Below are 20,788 nucleotides of genomic sequence, written 5' to 3'. Positions count from 1 at the left end.
TTTGTAATAGAAAGAAAAAACAAGTATGTTTTCAGGGACAAATTAGCAACCTATTGAAGGTTATTAGCTTTGTATTTTATACTAAAACATGTTATTTCCCAAAACATGTGAAAGATCAAAAAATATTGGAGAGGAATTTTTCTGAGTTCTGTAAATGGAAACAACTGGAAGTAATTACCTGAAACTGAAAACAAAGGAACTAATGAGATAAGAGCAGAGCGAGCTGTTAGTTTCTAGAATATCAGTTAAATATGTAACGTCAAGCTCAATAAAGTGGAAGGAATCGGAAAGTTCTTAAAAACAGATAAAACAACATTAGCAAATACACTGTGTGGGAGAAGGAGATTCTATATTTGTAGCGGGATAGACATACCCTGACTGGTCTTTTCTGTTTATAACTGTTGTAAGTCTGTGCATGTAAGTAACAGAACAGGAGAATGAAAAAGTTCCTGACTTTTTCAAGTAAGTACGTATCAATGAGTACATTTATGATTAATTTCCATGAAAGCAAATGTAAAATAAACATTTTAAATACAATGTGCATTGGGTTATCTGCAGTACATATGTATTTCTAAAACAAATATGCCATCTAAAAGGGAAATGCCCACAGGCTTCCAAGTTTACAGGAGTCAATATTGTTTCTCCAGAGTTTGCTGTTAAATTAGTCTCTATTTTAGCAGCTGTTTTCATACAGGATATTTTCACCAGAGAGGGTTGTTTATGGGATTTTCGGTGATATGAAGATCTAGGAATGTTGATATAAAATAGACTTCTAAAAGTTGTGTGTATGTTTTCAGCAGGGACTTTACTATTTTTAAGCCCCTTTACAATAAAAGACCAATCTAGAGCTCTCCAGAAAATTGTCAAAGACCCACCAATGCATCACAGAGCACCTATGGGCTAGAATTGTGGTTGCTATACAAGTTCTTTCTGAAGGAAGAGCAGTTGGAACCTTGCTTTATGTCTGCTGCAATCATCTGCGGTTACACCTATCTGAGCTGATAAGATGGGTCTGGTAATTACTCCACTATTGGTACCGTCCTTGCTTTTCAACCCCAGGTTCAGCAGGCAAGGGCAAGATTAGATTTACTAAAGTAAACATGTCATCTACCTGATCTGACAGACTGATGTAGCTTGACCTGCAGTATTTTTAGGCAATGACTAACAGTATATTAGCCAGCATATGAAAAATACTTTCTTTCCTGCTAGCATCCTATATGTCAGTGATCTACCTCCCTGTAATACACAGAAAAAGATGAGATTTCTTTAAACATTGTCTCTCCTGATTGAATATTTGCCTTTGTCACTTGTCAATAACCCTAGCTCCTAATTACTTTAAAAAAAAACAAGTCTTCAAACCACTAACTTGTGTATTATTTAGCCAGATTTACTTACACTGCAGGCATGTCCTAAATCACCTGCTACTCTCCTAAACTACATAGGTAACCTAAAAATATATAATGTGATTACACACAGTAAATGAATGGTAATCCACTGCCACCCCTAGACAGACTCATCTTCCAGCTTGCTAAAATCTAAATGATTACGGCTAGGGCCTCCACCATGTGCAAATGTGAGGCTGGTAAGGGTCAATGAGTTATAACCTGAACTCTCAGTCACACCTCTCCAATCTGGGCTGATGGAGTCTATATTAAAAGCTTTTGTCCAATGATCCTTCTCTAGCAACATATAACAAAAGATACTTAGAAGTTTGATGCTGAAATAGTATCTCAGCTATAAATATGGTCAATATTCAGTTCCACATGTTTGGATGAAGCCACACAATCTTTCCTTTTATCTCATGCTTGTTAGGCATATATGTCTAAGGAAATACAATTGCCTATGAGAAATATATTCTAGAATGTCTAAGGAAACCAGGGAGGAAGGTCATTTGAAGCCAGGGACCTAATTAGGAATACATTAAAATTCCAGTCTCTCAGTTGTGCTAGAAAACTCAAGAGCTTGACTGCATCTGCTTAACATTGGGATGTATCGCCAGGGATAACCAAGTATGTCTAAATGCTTCCTATCCACAGGGACTGGTATGGGTCAAAGACTGGAGTGATATGAGAACTGGATTTGGAGACTGTCCTCTTGAATATTGCCTGAGATTGTTAATTCTTTTATAACGATGGCAAAGAGCAAGAAAAAAAAAAGATACAGCCTTATTTCAGTGTTTGGACAATCCACAGAACACCTGAATTCCAGAAGAAAATGTATCTGCCCTTTTTCTAGCAGACTTTTCATGTAGAAATAACATTGTTTAAACTGGACAAGCTGCTGTAAGTTCATTGCATCATGTTCCACATTTGGTCCCAATTCCTTTCTGGCTGCAGTTCAAGTTGGTTTTGATCACATTTACAAAGCCTTGAAGAGCCTGGGATCTTAGTATGTTAGAAAGTGGTTTTCTTAAGCTTCACTGTAGAATCTTCCACTGATGACTGCTTTTATTGGCCATCTACAACATAGAATTTCTTCCAAAGGTGGCAGGTCCCAGTAACAGCAGAAGTGACAGCAGAAGACAGAACACAGAAGGAAACTGAGTTTTTGAAATGACTTAATGTAGTTAGAGGGTAAAGACAAAGAAAAGAACAATTTTAGAAAACTTGAAATTTTTTCATATTAAGTTCACTTCTTGGAAGAAGTCAGTATTCATTACTTAAACCAAAACTTCCCTGAATTCATGTGTGTTGATCAATACTCTCTCCTGAGACCTTTTCTGTTAATACTTCTTATTTGATAAGAGACATATGCAATTCACTCTCTTCTGTGACTCTGAAGAATTTGAATTTTTGGTTGCAGAAAGCAAATATAACTGATCCAGCTTTGACTTTTCAGCTGTATGCCTCACAGTGTCTATCCACTGTCAGAGAGCAGACCTGGGTGAGGTGATAAAAATGTATTGTTATTTTTCACATTTGCAGGTTTAAGTTTGGTGGGTTTTTTTGTAAAAGGACTACATTTCTGAATAAGGGAAGACTCTCCCATGCTCAAGTTAGTCTACTTTTCATTTAAATGGGTTGTCTGACAAAGGAGATATTTTCCCTTCAGGAAGCCTACACTTTCTGACTTCCCAGTGCATATAAATGCTTCTACCATGTCTTTTGCTCCAGTATTGTAGGTTGGCATATGCATAAGGTCAAATGACTTGGTGCATGTCCAATGGCTGCATTTACCATTATGTCGCTTATTATTTTAAGAGACCTTGTACTGACTTCTTCCTTTCTTGTAAGAATTTCTCTTCAAATATTTTTTTTATCATGCATAACATGTCCCTGTTCAAGAAAAGCATCTCTGTCTGGTAAATTTAAGATACTTTACAGTCAGTGTAGACCATTTCCATAAAGCCCATTGTATTATATATCTGCAAAAAAGAACCAGTCCTTTGTTAAAAGATCTTCAGCCCTGTGGAGTAAAAATACATTAAAATAACAAGAGATTTGGGAGGAGAACATAAAAGATGGAAGGCAGTAGTAGGACAGAGAATATGTGATAATTCTAGTAAGTAATGAAGACATTTAATCTGATAAATTCTTGTAAGAGTCAATTTAGGAACTCCATTGTATTTTGTCAATTCTAAATATGTTAAGTGAATATTGACTTTGGGCTAAACTTTGTATAGTCAAGCACCACACTCAAAAAAACATAAAAGTAAAGTTGCTTTTTCTCTTTTTGCAATGGGAATCCTATTCACAGACACTCCATTTCCAGAACTGTCCAGTAACAACATGAGAAGACTTAGAGGTCACTGACATTCCAGATGGATGAGCATTCCTTTAAGACTTTTGCAGTGCTTGAAAGATTGCACATATAGTCTCTGTTGTACAAACTTGGTGGGACTACAGATTGCAACAGTTCCAGACAACTGCAAGCACCTAAAAGATTCTCACCAAAATGTCAGATGAAAATTTTCCAGGTGATACTTTACACCACTTTTAAGGAGACACCATTTAGGGTAATCTACAAAATTCAGTTATTATTTAGCAACTAAAATTCCACTAAAACTTTCACTTACCAGCAAACAACGCAAAGAGATGCTCAGTATTGTCCAGACCTTAGCCAACCTAATTTTTTTCCTTATTAATAACACAGAATAACAATGTATTCTGTACACAGAATAGTAATGTATTAATAATGTAAATACACATCAGCCTGGAATTCATTGACCACAGGACTCTCAACCTTTTAGACTTTTGAATTAGACCAAAGGGGATCTACTAGATCTGCTTAACCAGCAGAAAGCCTACAAATAAGCTCTCATATGTAGTAATTCTACAGTCAAGAACTGGCTTTATTGCCCATCTCATAAATAACAGAGAAGATCTACTGTAAATAATTTATTGGTGCTGGAAAATATTCCAGGATTTCAGGCGTGGGGTACACTACAGTGTACCCTACATAAAAGTTCCTACATTTGAGGGGGCTGAGGGGAAAAGAGTGTTCAAAGCTGATGATCTAAATCTCACAGTTTGAGTTTGTTTCTAATAATAACAGAAGCTTCATCTACCTCCTGTTTAAGCAAGAGACTGTTTTGTCACAGTTCATAAATTGTTGAAAACAGTTTCCTTTTTGTGAAGTTTTATAATCAGTCCTTTTTAGCTTTATAAAGCAGTCTTCAGTTTAGTGTCTTCTATAAATCAAATGCCTCCCACTTTCAAACTTTAATTGCCAAAATAGTGACAACAGCTCTCTTTTAAGTAGACAGAAAGTAAACTAAATCTGTTTTTAACACCCTGGTTTAACGGTTCCCATAAGTGAAATGTCACCTGGCTACTTGAGAAAGAAAAGATGCCAATTTCAGTGATTGCCTACATGATGTGTTTTCTTCACCCTTGTGTGATAATGCATTTAGCATTAACGAAGAGTAAACTTGATAAGGTACATTTCTGAGTCTGTACATCCTTTTGCGTTTCAAATGTACAAGTTAATAAAACAAAAAGAACAATTATGGGTCACTTACTTAAGAACAATTACAGGTATGTACAACAGTACTATCCAGTTGGTGAAGTCTGTCAGAAGTTCTGCAGATTTATAGGAAATAGGGTATTTCCTAGATGTGTTGTCACTTAAAGCAGTAGGCCTGATGCTGAAATCGCAATTAATATCCTAGTTCAAACTCTAAAACCAGATTCAACAATTAGGATTATTTGGCTCCTAGTATTTGTTTTGGGTATCAAATAACAACAGAAATACAGATAAATTTAACTAAGTTAAGGCTGAAAAAAAATTAACTTCATTATGTCATTTTGGCATTGACCTGGAGTCCTTTGTTACACTAGTGATAATGTAGCAGAGATCCAACTACATAGATACTCTGTATTCCAAATTCATCGCTCTGTTACACTGGCCACAACCACACTATAACACTAAGGGTGCACGCTAGTTAAAAATGAGGAATTTGACTCTTCAGTACCATGATTTTCCAGATTTTGTCCATGAGACACAGTTCTGTGAGATGCAGTACAACAGCAGCAAATGACTGGGGCTATATTGGGGGTAAAGAGGCATGGATAGATATAGATATAGATATAGATATAGATATAGATATAGATATAGATATAGATATAAAAAAATTCATCTGGGACACAGCAGAGTAACATTTCCAGAATATTTTTTAAAACTGTTGAAGTCATTCCAGCTCACTGTTCAAAATATGCCAGCAGCTGCATGGGAACCTATGAAAGGTGGAAAGAGGAATGGAGTCTACAAGTTGTTAGGCCTTGTTGAATTGGAGCTATTCTGTGCCTTGAAGAGGTTGAATTTCACCATGACGGAAAGGCATGATGTCCTGTTCAGGTCATTTCTGTCAAGGTGAAGGAGTCGGACCTTACAAAAGAAGCACATCCCCACATGAGTTAGCAAATAAAAGGAAGGAATAAGGACACAGTAACAGCTGCACAGAGTCAGATGAAGGACCACCTGCTCAGTATCTCAAAGAAAGAACATGAGGAGACACTTTGGTGAGCAGTGTATGACACAGGACAAGTACAGAATGGTGCCTCCCAGGGAATATTTTCCCAGTTTCCTAACAGTCAGAGACTTGGAGGCTTCTTTAAAGTTGTTACCTATTTAACAGCTGCTAAAGGACCTCTTATCCTTGAAATATGTAATACTTTTTTGAATCCATTTATATTTTTGGCCTCCAGAAAATCCTGCAGATTCTACAATTTAACTTAGATTTTGCCTGGACAAGTATTTCATTTTACTTGTTTGAAATCCACTATTCAAAATTTCATTGGGTGCCACAGGTTCTTTTTGCTGTGACAAATACTGAACAATTCTGCCCCGTTCATCCTTGTGTGATCTATGATTTCATAATCTGGTTTTATTCAATTTCTATCACCTCTTTCCCAAGTTCTCCTCTTCTCTAATTTCTAGTCAGCTTCATCTCTTCTCATATGATGTAATTCAAAGTCTCTGATCACTTTTGTCATCCTTTATTGCTTTACTGTATCTTTTTTGAGGTAGAGAAAGAGAACTGCCAGATTCAAATCTGAGTGTACCATGGAACTATACAGACATAGGGATGTTTTGTTTTGTTCACAAATCCTTTCTTAATAATTCCCAACGTTCTGGTTTTTTGATCACTGTTGAACATTGAGCTGATATTTTCAGAGACTCTTCAAAGTAATTTCACAATCTCATTCCTGATTAGTAATATCAAAAGTCCATTTGGTTATATAGGCAGTCACTTTTCATTTTTTAATGTAATTTTGCATTTATCATGCAAAGTAATATCAACACTAAATTATATCTGCTGTTTTATTTTCCTGTCACGCAGTATCACAGTATCCTTCTGCAGCATTTTGCAATCAGATTTAGATTTTATTATCCTCAGCAATTTTATATTATCTGCAATTGTCACCTCAATATCAATTCCCTTTCCAGATCATTTACAAATATGCTGAAAAGCTGAAAAGCAAGGTCACAAAACAAGGTCCTGAGAGATTCCAAAGATAAACTCCCTCCACAGCGACAAATGATCCCATACGCCTATTTCTATTTCTGTTTTCTATCTTTTTCTACTCCCATCCTTTAAGCACCTTATGACATATCCCATGACGATCTCATTTCTTTAATGACAGTAAGCGTTTGGCTCAAAATTTTGTGAAAAAGTTTACAGATACCTGAATAGAGACTACTATGCAGATCAGAGAGATGGTTACTGACTCCTTCAAATAAGAAACCAACCTGTGAGCTTATTGTTTACCTCTATAGAAGAGGATCACATATAGATATTAACCTATTACACATATACTATCTCTATATATATATCCTAAGTATATTTCCTGCCGATTCATCGGGGCAGAAGTCAGACTAAGCCATCCATTTCCAATTTTCCGAGGTACCACTACAGACTTCTCTGAAATTGGTGCTTCTGATAATTATGAAAAGAGGCTGATTAGACAATGTAGCAGAGACAACCACTCAGAAATTTCCTACCTAAGTTCCTTCAAAACTATTGGACAAATACCACCAAGCCCTGGTACTGTGAATTTTATTGATTCAATCTAAAAACTTTTCTGTTGATTCTTCAGTTTGAGACAATAGCTCCATAAAGATTATACTGGAGGGGAAACTTACAAAATTACTAACAACTCAATAGTGAACACCAATACAAATAACCCATCCAGATATTCTACTATGTCCTTACTGCCTTTGTTCTTTCTTAGTCTTTCTCCTTTTGTATCTTAATCATTTATCTGCCGCACAGTCTCTTTGGCAGATCTCCATGAGTGGCCAATGACTTGTTTCCTCAGGAAAGTCTTTAATTCCCCCAGGTCCAATGAAATCTCTAAACTAAATCATGATGCAATTTCAGTTTGCATTCAAATGAGAACACAGAGTATCTGTTGCACCTTGAGCAGTCATTCAAACCTGTGCAAGGTGGATGTAAAATATGACCGTTCTTACTAATTACTACAAAAGGAAGATGACAGTGGAGAATCAGCTCTACCAGATTTATACTGTACCTATGAAATTTTACAATTACATGCCACTTTGCACTGAAATGCTACTGTGATGTCTGAAAAGAAATCTCAAATAATTTCCTGCAAATGGGGAGCTCCTTAGTACACTTATTGCACATATTAAATACCTGTTAGAAATGTTTGGTTTGGTACCTAAAAACAAGGGTTTATTTCCTGTTTGATAACCCAGTGCAAAGTTAATGGAAATGTTTGTACAATTTATGTTTACAATGTCTGTGGTAATGGGAAGATCTGTTGGAATATAGATCAATGTTTTCTGGTGTTGGAAAATTTTATAGCCCAGTTGTTACATTTATGAACAAGGGACAGAATAAAACCTTCAAAGGCAAGAGTCAAATAATAATTTATGGCTTTGCTCTTTTGTACTGGGTAGAGTTTATAATACCTTTTAAAAATCTGACTTTTTCATATCCATAAAAACTTAGTGGGAAGGATACAGTTAAAGGCTAACTGCAAAGTCTTACTCATGTTAAAAAACAGGGGGTTTACCTGAATATGGGGAAAGGACAGGAACATTTTCTATTTCCTACTCTTCTGATATTTAATCTAAGTTAAACCAAGGTTATCCCACAGCAACTTCAAATTATGAATAATGAGCAAAAGAGAGGGAAAGGGTGACTCTTCAAGATTTCACTTTGTGATCAGAATATTATTAGGGTTGAATATGACAGCTCTTCAGAATTATATTGTACTGTAGTTCAAAAAACATAGATGAGGTCCTGAGAAATCAGAGCAATCAAACAAAAAAGCAAGATACATTCTTGAACAGGAACGCATAAGTTTTCTGATCTGCAACACAGAGGCTGGACTCGGTTATCATTTTGCAGTAAATTCATTTGTGTCAATAAAGCTGAGGGAGACATCAAACAGAAAGCTTTAAAAGCATATGTTGGAAGCCTCAAGACACAGATATTGTGTTTGGCAATGAAGGGACAAAGGTACTTTTCAGGACGGTCTTTTTTATCTTATTGCTGGTTCAAATTTCAGTTTTTCCTTCTTCTTTTTCCTCTTCTCCTTTTTCATTTTAAGTTATGTTCAACATTAATAATACAATACTCAGCCTACCACCGAAGAGTCCACTTAGAATCTGCAAAGCTAACAACTAACCCTTTATTCAGAGGAGTGTATGGGGAGTTTATAAAAGAAGGTAAGAAACCCTGCACAGAGGGATGGAGACCTTCCAGAGACCAGGCTTTGAAGGAGATGCAGATTATAATGCAGATGCTTCCTAGTTCCCATCCCAAGTGCTTTATTGCTGTTCTGATCCAAGAAGTGTAACATGATGTAACACTGTGTCTATCTACCTGAGACAAGAGGGGCCCATCAACTGGAACAAAGGCAGGAATGTTGGATGTAGTCGGCCTCAGAAGAGATTTCTATGTTAAAAAAATTTTTTATATCTGTATTCTGTAATAATATATATCTCATGGTAACAGATTTTGCTATTAGGAAAGGGAAACTAAATTTTATGATATGTGTGCTGTAATTTTGTTATACAGTGTTACAAGTCAAAAGGAAACACAGCTTACACATACCTCCCTAAGGAAAGGTTTATGTAGGTATTGTCTGTGAATAATCACAGAATTCTTCTATGTTCTAGACACATGTCTCCACATTACAGTAGTTTATTCTTTGAACAGAGATGGAAAATTCAACAAGTAGACTACTTTAAAGGTGACATTAGCAATTCTGGAGTTAGCACTGGTGACTTCTGTGCATTAGGTTATCCACTGCTGGTCCATAATCAGAATTCTCCAAAAGTCAGTATAGGGATGTGCAAAAGAATTGGTCTCACAACATAAACATTCCTTAAACAGTTCCACTGCACTCGATGTCTTCTACGGATTACTTCTGTCCTTTTATGTTGAGTTTACAGTAAGCAAGCAGAAGTTAGTATAGATGTGACTTCTTAACCTAGTCTGCCCAAGTTCTCTACTAATCCAAAGCTATGACTGGCACACAATCACACAAGGGAGTTTTTGTTATCCACTCAGGGCAGGGCTGTACCCACAACTTTTGGACACAAAATCAAGCAGGAAAACAGTATCAGTAGGCGATATACTGAATGTCTCTACCAGAATATAACTGTTTTCCTCATTAATAAGACAGACCTCAGAGTAACCCAAAAGTTCTCCATTAACAACAGGTGTAGCCAAGATCCTCAGTCCTAGCCTTATACAATGTTTAGGTGTTTTCACACATCCAACAGACCTACCAACTTATCTTCTTTAATCACTGACTGTTGGCTCACAGGATGTGTTTGTCTGTATGCAGGGCAGCTATACATGTGGTGGAGTGTGACTACCTCTGGGAAGTATGCTTCCTAGCAGATCCTTGAACAGATAGGGCATCCTTAGAAGGCACCCTAAATTGCAGTGTAGCACTTCCACCACGCCATTCCTCCCTGTACCCAAGGGTGATGGGATCAGTATGCAGAGTCCTGCAGTTGGAGAGAGCCTGTAGCTCAGATGCAAACAGTTAAGATGAGATGCCAGCATCAAGGGCCCTGATTGCATTAACAGGTCTTAATGGTCCTAATCAGCCTCACTTGGGGCCTCCACCCACAGTCTCTTCCCATGGGCACAGAATGAGCAAGCAGATGGGTGAAGCTTTAACTATGTGTGCTTCATGCTGAATGTGGGACAGGCCTGAGATAGCTAAATCTGAATAATTGGTGGCCTTCTTGTTACACATTAGAATGAGGAATAAGCATGTAAGTGCCAGGTTGCTCTCAGATTCTCCTAGTACTTTAATGCTGCAGGGGTTTGTCTTCTCTCAGTCTCTTGTTCCCTGTGCTCCAAGAACCCAACCTTTCTCCAGGGAACGCTCCTTGAGCAGGGAGCCCACTCTCCTACACAGTTCTCACTTCCTTAATCAATGCATATAGTTTGCTCATCTCTGCCATATTTTTTCATTTAGCTATGTCAGATACACATACTGTAAAATATGCAGTGTAACTTCCTATTCCTGAATGGAGGATCTGGTTGGTACGCTTCGATTTGAAAACTGTTAGCTAATAAGATCTACTGTGCCCTTCACTAAGAGCTCTGCTAGGAGACCGCTGTTGTTATTTTCTGATATATAATATTTCTATAACGGATCATATCAAACTCAAAAGCAACTGCAACATTAGTTCAGCTCCTTCATATGAGCTTCCTAAATTAAAAGCATAATAAATAGAAAAGAATCAAAGAGCTGTAGATGCCATTATTTCACCTGCTTTGTTTCTCTGTGACAAAAGCCTGTTCCACAAACAGTGCAAATCATAGCAGATCTTTTTAAAAGTTACCCACCTTACACAGAAAGAGGTCCAAGGCTTTGATCATTCAATGCCTTGTAAAATTTTCAAATCCCTAACCTCTCTTTAAATGCCAGTGAATTTCCAACTGAGAACAGCATAATGCTGGGTGAAACGTGAAACTCCAAATTGCACAGCATTGTTGCAGATGCTTGTAGGTACAAACAAGCGTCCTTCAGCATGCATTGCACACATCACAATTTTCTGTCCTGTGTGGAGAAACCCAAAATGAATAGCACTGAACACTAGCAGAGATTTTTGTGAATTGTCACAAAAAACGTACCCATTTACTTGATTTTGGTTTGGGGTAATTTTTTTGTGTGTAACCATTTTCTGATGATTCATGACATGTGAAGAATATTGTAACAGATACTGATCTAAGTTCTGCAGCTTATTACAAGCTATACCTGTTCTTCCTTTAACTTAAATTAGGTTGTAGAGGTAAGCAGAAACATATTTTTTTACTTTGATCTTGATTACTCCTTATGAAAGAAGCCTCTCTCAATACCAGAGAGTAGGATTGGCCACCAGATGTCACCCATCTTCTATTAGCTACCCCAAAGCCTGTGCATGCAGGCTTGGGAAAACACCATTCTCCAGAAGCTGTGCTAAATAGAGACTGTCTCGCCACTACAAAATAGTCATCTTCTCATTACAAAAATACGTTATCTTCCTTTGCTCTAATGGCTCCCAAACACTGAAGCTCTAGTAGCTTGCAGAGTGTGTTTTACAGACAACCTAAGAAGTAGATGAATACCCTACAACTCCTGGAACAAATACCTGTGTGTGTCTAAACGTTAGCTGATGTAATGCGTCCACCTGGTGCAGCCAAAACCGCAACTGCTACCAAAGACAAGATCTGCGTCTAACCTTACGTGTTCGTCGGGGCTGTGAAGATTTTGGTGGACGAGTCCGGGGAAGGGAGAAGAGGATTCTTAGAAAGCTGTTTCGGGGCACGCGGTCAGCCAGCGCTCTTTCAGCCATGTCTATCTGACCCTGCTTTCCTGACCTCTGGCTGACAGACTGCCCAGCACCGTGAGGCTGCAGCGGCGGTTTCCCGGGCCGGTCCTCCCCGCCAGCCCCTCGGCGGGCTCCGCTAGGCCTGAGCGCGGCCCGCCGCTCCGCGGGGCGCTGACAGGGCGCTGACAGGGCCCCGCGGTGGCAGGGCCGGCCACAGGCAGGTGTGAGGGGACAAGGGCCTGCTCAAAAGAGGGCGAGGTCGGGGCTGTGACAGAGACGAGGCCGCCCCTCAGGAGCGCCGGGCTGAGGGGCGCCGAGACGCCGCCTCACCGGCGGGCTCGTGGGCGTTTCCCTCCGGAGCCACCCCCGCACACTTACCACCGCGTGCAGCGGCTGCGCACGAGTGGCCGTGCCCGCTTGCGGGCGCTTTCTCCTCACAACCGCGGCCGCTCGCCCCCTCGGCGCCGCGCCCCCGCCTCCCGCCCCTGCGGGCGCCGCGCGCTCCGCAGCCGGGCAGGCACTTTGCACACGCTCCCTCGCCCTGCCTCGGCCTGTCACAGGCGCTTCCGGCCGGGCAGGCCGGTTGCGCGCGCTCCCCCCTCCCGCGCGGCCGCTGGCCGTGCCGCCTGCACGCGGGCGGGCGCTGCCGTGCCGCGCCGGGCCGTGCCGGGCCGTGCCGGGCCGCGCGCGCGCGCCCGCGGCTGGCAGTTTGCAGACGCTCCCTTGCGCCCGCCCGCCTCCAGGTGGCCCGGCCCCCACGGCGGGCGCGGCGGCCGCCCCTCAGCCCGCGCCGGCCTCCGCCGAGGACCATGGGCGATGCGCTCCTCCCGGCGCGGGGGGCTGCGCACAGGCGGCGCCGGTGGAGGTGAGGCGGCGCCGGCGCTTGGGGGTGGTGGGGGACCGGTGCCGCGCCCAGCCCCGCTGCGGGGGGTGCTGCTGCTGCCGCCGCCGCCGTTGTCCCCCTCAGGCCGCTGCGGGTCGTGAGGGAGAGCGCTCTCCTCAGCCCCCCCCGTCGCGGCCGCTGAAGCCGTGCAGCAGGGCGGGGGCCGCCCCCCCCCGGCCACTTCGCCCCCTCTGGGGGCCAGCCCGCTGCGGGGGAGCCGCCTGCCCGGGTGCCGCGGGGCGCCGCGAGGCGGGGCCGGCGGTGGGTGCGGGTGCGGAGCGGGAGGGAGGGGGATCGCCGAGGCAGCCGCTTCGGTGCGGCGGGGCCCGTCCTTGCCGCGGCCCAGCCGCCCCCGTCACCTTGCGTAACGACCTTCCGCTCCCGGCGCGGCGGGGAGCGGCTCCGCGGGCGGCTGCCGGGGCCCGGGAGGTGTCTCCGGAGCGGGGGGTGGCCCCGGGGAGCCCGGCGGTGGCCGCCCGCCGTGTGCCTGGGCGGCGGTGGGCGCGCCTCTGAGGGAAGAGCAGCGCTGGCGGAGGTTTTAGCGAAGCGCGGGTGGCAAGTTTTGCCGCGGATGGGAGGATGAATCTCGAGCGAAAGTCTGTTGAAATCTCCCCGTTACGATCCAATTTACAAGCTCTCGGTTCCACCCGGTGCTGGTTTTGTTTCCTCTTCAGACTTCGTAAGCCTCTCGGAAGTGAGTTTGGAAAAAGGTTCCTGAAAACTGTCATCTCTCTGCCAACTGTGCTTTGGTCTGCCATGTCTGCTACTTTTTCACCAGAGGTGCATTGAGCTTTAGATTGGAAATAACAATGCTCTTCCTTTGCCAGGTTCGGTATTTCTTGCGCATCAATGTCGTCTTGTGGTTTGATCGTAGGGGTTTGTCTTTCTGTGAAAAGCAGTGGCTGACCTGATGCGATTGCATAGCTGTGCAGACCTACGTTAAACAAGAATTTTGGGGGGCCCATTTTATTGTCTCCCTTGAGTTTTAGCAGCTATTTAAGGTAAACTTACTTTTTAGTATATTTAGGGGAAAATAAATGTCACTCAGTTTTGAAGAACTAAATCTTGGTAGAGGCTTTCCTTGCTGTTAACATAGGGAGTGTAGGTTCCATCTTTTCCAGATATGGTATAATATCAGTCTCGTCTTTGAAGTGCATATTTATCTTTCTGGCATTGTGGTCAGTAAACCTGGGAGAATGAATTCTTAATTCTTGCATTAGGTCTTAATACATCAATCTGTCTTGATAACTGCAGCAAGGATAGAATACTCTTTAAATGAAGGCTCACTCTTGAGATTATATGATTCTAGTACACAGTCTTATTTGTCTGAAAAGCTCTGTCACCTTGTCCCCATGAAATAGTATGATAGCTTTTTCAACAGCATGACTCATAATCCTAAATACAGGAATGAATTTTGACCTAGTGCAGTGCAAGTGCTTTATCTCAGCAAACAGCCTTGTGTGTAGAAAATGCAAGTAGGTTGGAGGGAATGTCTGGTACTATATCTGTTAATCTTTGTCCTCAGGAGGACAGCATTTGAAGTTGTTTGCAGGCTAGGGGTATGTCTTTACTCCCAAATCAATGAGGTGATCTCAGTTCTTTCAAAATACTTTTGCCATTCCATAAAAGACTGAAAAGCCCTCAAAAAAGGAGGAACCGGTTAATTCTTGTTACTTATTACTGAAACCATTTTGCCTGGGGCCCTGAGTCCAATTTAGTCGGAATGGGTGATTTACGTTTTTCCTTCTTAATCTCTGTGTAATGACTCCGACTGTTCTTCATGGGAAACTCTTACTGCAACACCCACAGTTCACATAATTACTGGTGGCTGTACCAAGCCTAATAGTAGGAAAAAAACTTTCACCTTTTTTTCTGGTGGTTTTGTTACATATAAAGTAACTTTCACTACTGCTTCCTGCTGATGTAGGGAATAGTTTACTCTTAAAATGGCCCATCGGGCAGTATGTTTAGCGAAAGGAATGTCTGCTCTTCATAATTTAACGTATGCAGACTGTTTTCTGTTGCTCTTTTATAGAATATGGATTTATTTTGTACGAGCAGAGTAAGGATTAAATAAGAGCATATGTTTCCTCTTTTCTGGGTGATAAATCCGTCTTGCTGTCCAGGAGGAAGGCAGCTTATACAGCCTGGACTGAAAAGATGCTGAAAGACAAAGTGACTGGATACTGAATATAAGAAGATCAGGTTGTTTAAGCTCCCAAAACTAAACTGCCTAAAACTTAGGAAGCAGCCAGCAACAGTGGGTGTAAATAATCTAAAATCCATAATCTGCTTCATGAAATAGAATCTGGCAAAATAATGAAGTGTTCTGAATTCCTAAAATGACTTAGAATAAAGACAATTGCTCTGCAATTTTAAGTAATCTCCCTCTAACCAGATTCCCTTCCTTTCCATTGGTTAAGAAAAAAGCTTTATTCCATCAACTTCTGTGCTTGAAGTAATGTGTAGAATTTTATTAGCACCACTCATTTCCCTTCAAGTTTGAAATTATTTTTTTTTATTTAGTTTGCAAGGTTATGTTTTTGGCATTGTATGCTGCTTTTATCTAACAAGTTCACTCTGCTTTTGCTTCTGTTTAATAAAATGCTTAGTATGCAGTTTTCTTCCTCATCTTGGCTCTAAAATTTTAATAGAACTTCAGGAGTAGTTGGCATTAACTGCCCTTCACTGATACAGTAACTTGATTATTAGCTGTGTGGTAGGTGTTTTGAAGGCTTATGTGGATTCAGTGTTCATATTTTGACCAGATGGAGAACTAAAGAAGACAGTCTTAGTGTTTCATGAGAGAATGGGAGAATTAGTTCAGTTTTATTGATAGGAAAAGTTTGGTTTTATTGATAGGATAAGGGAGATTTGGGGGCAAACATTACTTTATGGTTATTTGCCAACAGATTGTCTGACTTAGTGTATGCTTAGCCTCTTAAATAGATGGTGGAAAGAAATACAATATGATGAATATCAAAATAGCCAGGTTCTGATAGTATTTTCATTTATGTCACACTATTCCCAAAGTGTCTGCAGAACTCTCTCAGCCCAGTTTGGAACCAGGGCAGTACTCCAGCAGCAGCTCTTGGTAACGAACACCAGAAGCATCTGCTGAAGGAAATGAACATGCTGGGAATCTGATGAGTGGAAACTCTTTCAGAAATCGAGCAGTTTTGCTATTACTGCGTCTTCAATTTCAAAAAATTCTTAACTGATTGGAGTGGAATAAGGTCATCCTTTATTCCTCTCTGCTTTTGCTGAGTTAGTATTTATGCATCTCTGCATTTCATATACCACAATGTATATCCACTTAAACAAAAAAAACCCAACACCAAAACATAAAAAAATCTTTTGTCTTCCATACTTCAGAAGAAAAAGTGGAATTTTGTATTTGCTGCTGTGTGTATGTGTGCACACTCCAAACCCTCTTGTTTTCCTCTTTTAGCCTCCTGTTACTGGCATACATTACTGCAGTTGTAAAGGCTTCATTCTGCGTTTCACTTTCATTTATTGGAGAGCCCAGACCTATACTATAATGAAGTATAACTTCTGTGAGGAGTAGGTCTCATTCAGATCGTGTTTTGATAGTGGCTTGATTTCCATCACTTCTGACCCCATCTTTTTTGTCAGTTTATGGTTTGTTCGTGTGAGTTATCAACTCACATACTGTAATTCATGGCCACAAAGAGAAGGTGACTAGAGTTTTATACAAACTTACATTAGTTCAGTGAAGGGTTTTGGATATTGACATAGGCTCTCTTAATTGGATGGCATTTGAGGAGGAGCCACCATAATGATGGAGAATTGGTGACACAAGTGCGGACACAGCCTCCCAGATGTGAGGCAGTGGCTTTTTATGACAGTGCAAACTTTTATCAGGGTGGATAGCCTTATTCTTCTATTCAAGCTGGAATAGTTCTGCTGTCTTGAGATGAATTTGTGGGGTTTTGTTCTAGCCTTCCAACAAGGAGAAGTCCTGTCTGCTTTAATCAGGTGAATCCTTCAAGGCCAAGGTCCATGCATGCACTCAGTCTAGGATGTAGCTCCTTTGAGGAACTTCAGCTAAAATTATGGCATTTTCATGTGTCTGTGGCAGCTTTCATACTAGTGAAACACTGCAGTGAAAGAACAGAGAAGAGAAAATTAGTTTGGGTGACAGGGATTCCCTCTTAAAGTACGCTAAGTAGCAAAGTCCTCTTCATGAGGAAAGCTTAAGTCAATGCTGTGATTCATTTGATGTATCATTTATGGTTTGTATGAGCTAAGAATCCTGTGATCCTGGTCCTTTGAGTCTCACAAGGTCCTCTTATTCCTGTTTGCTAACGGTATTTCTTCATACATCCCACAGGCATTCCAAACTGTTTAACCTTGATTATTAGTCTAACCTACTGACGTTTGTCTTGCTGATTTTTATATCCTGATAAAAGCCTGTAATTTTTGAAAGTTATCAACCACCTCTTTTGACCTTGTCCTTCAGACAAAGGGATTTTTGTAGGTTACAAGTAGCAGGCAGAACCTAATTTTACTTTTATCGGTTGTTGCTCATGGGTCATGTAGTTTGTTGCCTTTCTTTGTACATAACATTTTGCTGTATAACGTATTCCTTGTGGTTGTGTTTCCCTAGAATAGTTTTAGAACTGAAACCTTTTCTTCACTCTTGTTAGAGTTAGGTAATGAAGTTTATTGCTGCTTCCTTTCCATTGCCTGTTAAGGTTGTGTACCTCCCTTCCCTAGGAAACATGTAAGTCATACATGCACTGTGACTGGTACAGCATTTTATACAACCTCTTTTGAGGTCCTAGCAAAACATTTTCGGCTATCTACTAATCAAGTAGTAGATTGGATATTAGGAAAAATTTTTTCACCGAAAGGGTTGTGAAGCATTGGAACAGGGAAGTGGTTGAATCACCATCCCTAGAGGTAGACGTGCCGCTTAGGCACATGGTTTAGTGGTGGACTTGGTAGTATTAGGTTTACGGTTGGACTCGATTATCTTAAGGGTCTTTTCCAACCTAAATGATTCTATGATTTTAAGTTGTCATAAAAGGTACAAGCTGCAGTGAATTATCATTCCTGCCTAACGTTATATTTTGTGATCTGGATGTTCTTTGGACATATGACATCTCAAGGTACTGAACCTTTGGACTCTACCACATTATGTGATAGTCCTCTTGTCTGCAATATGTGTGACTAAAGTGGTTTAACACATTCTTACAGAAGATCCTTGTTAGTACAAAGGTGTCTGCATATAGTCACTTAGGGAGTAGTTCTCTTGGGTTGAAAATGTTGTGTCTTATCCTTCTTCTCTCCTTTTGTTTTTTTTGGTCGCCTCCCTTGCTCTCTCTATGTGTTTGTTCCTTGGCTGCAGAGAACTAATGCAGTTCAATGCAGCTTTAATGCAGTTTTTGGAAGTTTCCCTTGAACTCTGCAGATCATAACTGTAGGATGGATGTGATATACCTGAAAGACAAGTATTAAGGACCCCATGTAACTCTGCTATTATGACCTTTTTTTCTAAAATGACTTTGTGTTTTGATTGAAAATGGTCTATCTGAAGTGTTTCATTTGTCACGTAAAACATCGACATGTTCAAAACTTTGAACATTTTTGACATGGTATTCATAGCAAAAATCTTTGAACAGATCATCTACTTCCTAACAAGCTTTTAAGTAACTTCCATGAGTCTTTCTTGATAGGTCCTGTTCAAGTACAATGTGTGCAATGATTTAATTTTCTATGTTGTAGATTAAGAAGAGTGAAAATACTAGCTTTAAGTTGCTCTTGAGAAAGTTTTGTGCTGTACTGTTAGACCTCTGTGTCAGACATACCAATTGATTACTTTTTCTGAAAAACTTGTTTAAAAAAACCCCCAAAACCTAGAAAAAAAACCTGGTAGTTATCCAGGTTTGACGTTGTTTATTCATTCAATACCAAGACATTGTAACATGATTGTATTGAATGCTGAATTAAACTGTTTGCATGACCTAACTGTAGAATGAAAGTCCTATGCTGTTTCAGTGCACTGTAGTGTGAAGGCTATTTCTGCCTCAAAGAAATTCTTCCACTACTAAGGCCTCTATAGTATTACTCCAAGTAACATGAACCACGAAATAGTTCCCTTCTCCCAGTGTTGGTTTGAGTTGCCCATTTCTGTCTAGATGTAATTAAAGCTTGCTGTTTTTAATAATTAAGATAGCAATAAATATAGAAAACAGAGAATCTGTCTAGAAGTATTCAGCAAACAGCGACAACCAGATCTTCGTCATCTTCAGATTCTCAGGATGAGTTTTCTTTCTGTCTTGCTTTTGGTATGAATTGTACATTAAAAAGGGCCCCCTTTTCCTAAAAAGAATGTAGAGTATTATCTTGCTGTGTCTTTGTTTGTTCACCTGATCTTGGAATTTCTGAGCCACCTGGAAAAGGAGCTTTCTCCCTGAAAAAAAGAGAAACTAAGCAGACATATACCTAATGCCTAGGAAAGACCTGTAATATTCTTGACATAGAAACTTTCACACCTATTTGGCAAACTCCTGCAGTAAAGTTAAAGGAGCTTGACAACATTGTTCTCTGTAGGTACTAATACATTGTATGTGGATACAAACTTTCCCACCTACTTAATACACACAGCTACACATGTACCAAAAAAGAAAAATCAAGAGACACCTCCAAAACCCTCCAGCATCTTGGCTTTTGAAACACACTAACAATCTTGACAAAAATGCATTTGGCTAATGGTAGGCATATAGGGGATTCAGAGATTATTTTGGCAGGAAGAAGGGCTGCAAAATGAATAGCTATTCCTTGGGTAGCAATAAGATGTTTAAAAAACAAGTGGGCAAGCAGGCCAAGTAAGGCACCAATGTGATACTTGGGTGGTGGAGGTCTTAGAAGCATACTTGCAAGCAGTGAGTAGGAGCAGAAAAATGACTATTTCTCAGTCTTTGTGTGTTGATGAAATTTGAGGTAGGAGATGTTAAAATACATACCTCTGTTGCAGGGATTGTGGAAAAAAGTTCCAGAGAGATCAGGAAAAAAATCTGAAAAAATATTTGGAGGACTGAAAAAAATTAATTGTTTGAGAGAGTCTTTTGAAGAACTCAAACTGCTTGTCTGGAAGTCAAACTAAATTTAGAAATTGGGCATTAAATTTGAATAGACATATAGCCAAATTAGAATATGTAATGGTTTTCTTTCTCCTTAGATTTAATTAAGAACTGTCACTCCTGCATTTTGGTAGGATTTTGTCAGTGAAATCAGTATTTGTGTTTCCTGATCTGATAGAACAGGAAAAGGATGTGGAACACTCTGTATAGGGGAAAAAAAGACCCAAAGCTTTCTCAATCTTTACCACTCGGCCTTCAGCCCAGGTTGTACCGGATATTTGACCAGATTATGAAAGCTACATTACTCCAGTCAGTTCTTTAGCACATTGATTTGTTTTTGTAAGTTCTTGTAAAAATGACCAGTTTCCCTCCCTGTATTTCTCTTCATGAAATGCAGTTTTGCAATCAGTACTATTGATCCTCCAAGAACATGGTGAAATACAGTATAATTCTGTTTACGCTTAACATCTATTCGTGTTATGCAGCTACTTTTCTTTTACTAGACTGGAAAAAAGCATGCAGGAGGAGAATGCTGCAAATGCTTCCA

The 20,788-nt window shown here is 40.4% G+C and overlaps 1 protein-coding gene across 4 annotated transcripts in view; it reads left to right on the top strand.

The window, feature by feature from the left end:
* The first annotated feature begins 12,925 nt into the window (after positions 1-12,925).
* MGAT5 (alpha-1,6-mannosylglycoprotein 6-beta-N-acetylglucosaminyltransferase) overlaps positions 12,926-20,788 on the top strand; it is a 139,338-nt gene continuing 131,475 nt past the window's right edge. For 2 of the 4 annotated variants that reach the window (XM_072873919.1, XM_072873920.1), the window contains exon 1: positions 12,926-13,114. The gene's annotated coding sequence lies outside the window, so the exon portion shown is untranslated. Of the gene's footprint in view, positions 13,115-13,679; positions 13,827-13,941; positions 13,960-20,788 lie in introns of those variants that run through there. The other 2 variants (XM_072873921.1, XM_072873922.1) reach the window with 2 other exon arrangements.

Source organism: Ciconia boyciana, chromosome 10, assembly GCF_034638445.1.
Source record: "Ciconia boyciana chromosome 10, ASM3463844v1, whole genome shotgun sequence".
NCBI classification, from domain to species: domain Eukaryota; kingdom Metazoa; phylum Chordata; class Aves; order Ciconiiformes; family Ciconiidae; genus Ciconia; species Ciconia boyciana.
The sequence above is the reverse complement of the archived record's forward strand: the minus strand, read 5'-3'. Positions and strand labels throughout refer to the sequence as shown.